The sequence below is a fragment of the Cicer arietinum genome, chromosome 6 (genome assembly GCF_000331145.2).
Source record: "Cicer arietinum cultivar CDC Frontier isolate Library 1 chromosome 6, Cicar.CDCFrontier_v2.0, whole genome shotgun sequence".
NCBI lineage: Eukaryota > Viridiplantae > Streptophyta > Magnoliopsida > Fabales > Fabaceae > Cicer > Cicer arietinum.
The window spans coordinates 63,366,479-63,370,413 of NC_021165.2; positions in this window are offsets into that span (position 1 = coordinate 63,366,479).

The following is a 3,935-nucleotide window of genomic DNA, read 5'->3' on the forward strand; positions in this document are numbered from 1 at the left end:
ACTAAACTTAAACTTTAGACATCATTTTTTATAAAAATGTCTAATGATTGATAAAAAAAACTAAAATGTTAGATAGAACTCTATGGTAAAGTGTTGTCATAGTTTAGAAAAAAATTTATTGCGCTTTTTAGCGTCAGTAATGTCTTAACTAAACCTCTTAACACTTTTAGGAAAAACACCTCGTACATCTATGGAATAGAGATAGATAGATTTCGTAAAAAAAAATAAAAATAGATGAAACCATTTATCTCTCTTTCTCTTACGGTTAAGCTTTTTCGTACAAGAAAAGGTTGGACCATAAAACCTTTCTCTTTCGCATTAATCTTTTTCTCGATACCATATTAAACACAACAAAATAAGTCTTTCAATATGTGTGTTTAAGAGATAGTCTATATTCAATAAGTACAAGAAGACCTTCAATATTTTTATTTAATACCATATATGTTATTCTTTAATTTCCCGAGATACACTTGAGGTATGAGGCATTGACCTTTGTATTCATAGTGAGCGTGGGATTTTATTCATGGCAAGATGATTTATACCAAGCATGCATGTGACATTTGTGAGCTTGAAAGGCTTTGGGGCCTTTCAAAGTAGCCCAATGGGTTCAACGACTCAACAACCATAATGTTATTTTCAAATCGGACTCCAAATAAATGGTGAGTGGCTTTCATTGTCCACATGCTGATGAGTATGAATTTGGGATATTAATATATATTATTGGAATGCAGATAGTCCATTTCTTCTTTTTTTCAACAAAGCAAAATTGTATTTGTAAAGAAGCAAACTAATAGAGTTGCTCTTACCTTCTGCATCTTAGACTTGTTATCATTCTTTTGATACTATCTCTGATTGTATTTTGCCTTTTATTATAATGGAAATGATATTGAACTTTTACGGTAAAAAAATTTACCCCGATTAAAAAAAAATCAATTTTTTTCTTCTATCTATTATAGGTGTGGGTTTAAAAAAGAGTGAACACTTATTTTAATCCTTTACAAAAAACACAGAAGACATATTAATCACTAACAATAAAAACAACTCTTTTTTTGTATCTTACAAAAAAAAAAATCTAATCAACGGATTATGTGGACTGTTAACTTACTTATGTGACTGACTCTAACATTTTTAGTTGATAAAAAAAATAAGAGACAATTTATCATTTAAATAATTAAAAGGATAAAAATAAAATAAGAGAAGATATTATTTTTGTTAAAAAATAAAAGGAAAAACACAAAAAAGAGAATACATGAATGCGAGAAACACAGAGACATGGAAAATACAAAGTTTCTCGTTGTTTCTTCTTCTGTCAAAAACTTAAAATAGAAACTCTAATATTTAAAATCTTTTTATTCCAATCTTGACAACAACCCCTAAAAAATGATATAGAGAGACGTCAACTATTACAATGGTGATTCAGACAAAAACTAAATGCTTAAAAGTATGATAAAACGAAAGTGTCAAGAATATTCATGCATCTATATATATATATATATATATATATAACGTTGGTCAACTGTGGTTGATTCTGTTGGTAAGCCGTAAAGCTCAAGAGAGAGGTAGATGTTCCCAGAATAAATATATCAGTGGTCCCGTGAGAAGAGAAAGATTTTGAAACCTTAAGTTTAAACTATAGAAATATGGCCCAATTCCTTAGAACCTTTAAGTGAACTAGGATTTTGAAACTTTAATAGAAGAACAATTACAAAATAAAATAAAAGAATTACAAGATAGATTTGAAAAAGAAATATGTGCAGATCACCCCAATGCTTTCTGGACAAGAAAAAAGCACGTAGTCTCACTTCCTTATGAACCTAGTTTTAATGAGAGAAGCGTTCCCACTAAGGCAAGACCAATAGAAATGAATCAACAATACCTAGATTATTGTAAAAAAGAAATACAAGAATACTTAGATAAATGATTAATAAGACCTAGTAAGTCTCCCTAGAGTTGTGCAGGGTTCTATGTAATGAACTCAGCAGAATTAGAAAGAGGAGCATCCAGATTAGTTATTAATTATAAACCATTAAATAAAGTATTACAATGGATTAGATATCCAATACCCAATAAAAAAGATTTAGTAAGTAGATTACATAGTTCATCTGTATTATCTAAATTTCACATGAAATCAGGATATTACCAAATACAAATAGAAGAAAATGATAAATATAAAACAACCTTTGTAGTACCCTTTGGACATTACGAATGGATTAAAAAATGCACCCAGTTAATTCCAAAATATTATGAATGACATTTTTAATAATTACCAACATTTTACTATTGTATATTTATATGACATATTAGCTTTTTCAAAAGGTATTAATAAACACTTTGAACATCTAGAAAAATTCTTTAATATTATTAAAGAAAATGGATTAGTGGTGTCAGCAAAGAAAATGAAATTATTTCAGGATAATATTAGATTTTTAGGATTCAACATTTATCAAGGAACAATAACACCAATTAGCAGGTCAATAGAATTTGGAGAAAAATTTCCTAATGAATTAAAATACAAAACTCAATTACAAATATTCTTAGGATGTGTAAATTATGTAGCAGACTTTATTCCCATCCTTAGAATTATATGTTCACATTTATTTACAAGATTAAGAAAAAATCCATCCAAATGGGATTAGACTATGACCAATAGTGTCAAAACTTTAAAACAAATAATTAAAAAATTACCTTACTTATGAATTCCAGACCCTCAAGCCCTATTAATAGTAGAGACTAACTCATCAGAGTTAGGTTATAGAGGAGTGTTAAAACAAAAATTACCAGAAAACCAAAAAGAGCAAGTAGTGAGATATTATTATGGAATATGGAACACATCCCAGTTAAAATATAGTACTGTTAAAAAAGAGATTTTGGCAATTATTTTATGTATTACAAAATTTCAAGATGACTTATTTTCGAAGAAATTTTTATTAAAAACTGATTGTAAACAACAAAAGATGTTTTGCAAAAGGATGTTAAAAACTTGGTTTCTAAACATATTTTTGCCAAATGGCAATCTTTACTTTCTTGTTTTGATTTCGAAATAGAACATATTAAAGGAGAGAAAAACTCATTACCAGATTTTCTTACAAGAGAATTTTTACAGGGAAAGCACAATGAGTCATAAAGATAAGTATGGACCCCCAATTACAGAAGACAAAATTACAAAAACACCCACTATAAAATAGGTATTACAAACTCCCTCTTCTTCCTCCTAATTACCAAACCAAAACAGGTTTACTCCATTAACCCTATCAACATTACCATCCTTATACCCGACAACTTCCTTACAACCAAAAACAATAAGACCCACAATTCAATCCCAATTGATCTCACCATTACAATTTGCCTTAAACACATCATCCTAATTAAATACTCCAACACAAAAACCAGAAAAATTGCCCTATTACACACCCCCTAGTAACTTAAATTGTCCATTTATAGAAAAGGATTACAAGAAAATACTTTTTCTTGTGGAACCTGAATATTCATTAAGCAAATCATTACTTCAGATTGTTTCTCATTATTACCCTCACGAACTTCATTATCTACCAGCCACCCCGGAGAAAACAAGATTATTCTATAAGTTTATTTTATTTGATATTCATTCTATAGAAATAACTCATACATACGACAAGAGTGATAAACAAAAATTATTTTTTCAAAATTTAAAATATTAAAGGTATTATCACCAACATATTGAAAAATCACCCTTCAACATTAAATTTTTTTTCCAGAAGATTTACTCCTCAAGAATATTCTTATTATAATTATATGGAAGCATGGACAAACCTGTTGTTACAAGAACCCTTTGAACGTTCCTGGTTCATTTGGTTTAAAAAAGACATTTCGTTACAATTCCCATTATATTTTATTAAATGGTTCAATGAATGGGGACCTGAGCCAAAAATTTACCCATAATTTGTTGGATCGGCATT